Consider the following 281-nt stretch of genomic DNA (forward strand, 5'->3'; position numbering starts at 1 on the left):
CGGAAAATGAGCAGCACAATTAATCAATGATGGGACTCGCTGTATATTTTCAGATTTATTTCCGCAATAAACAAATCTGTAGCCCAGCAAAGCATAACTAATGACTATCTGCCGGTACAAAACGAATCGTTTTTAGCGTTTTATTGACCTCCATTCCAATACCAACGTGTAATTTATATGATGGGTGCTACTCGAAAATGATTGGTTTTGCATAAATACTATTATTTGGCATTTGACTTGGAGATCTTCCTTAGTCAATATGCAGCATGAATGTTGTTCAA

Source organism: Dendroctonus ponderosae, unplaced genomic scaffold (genome assembly GCF_020466585.1).
Source record: "Dendroctonus ponderosae isolate FM_Combo_2020 unplaced genomic scaffold, Dpon_F_20191213v2 Dpon_F_20191213_1139, whole genome shotgun sequence".
NCBI classification, from domain to species: Eukaryota; Metazoa; Arthropoda; class Insecta; order Coleoptera; family Curculionidae; genus Dendroctonus; species Dendroctonus ponderosae.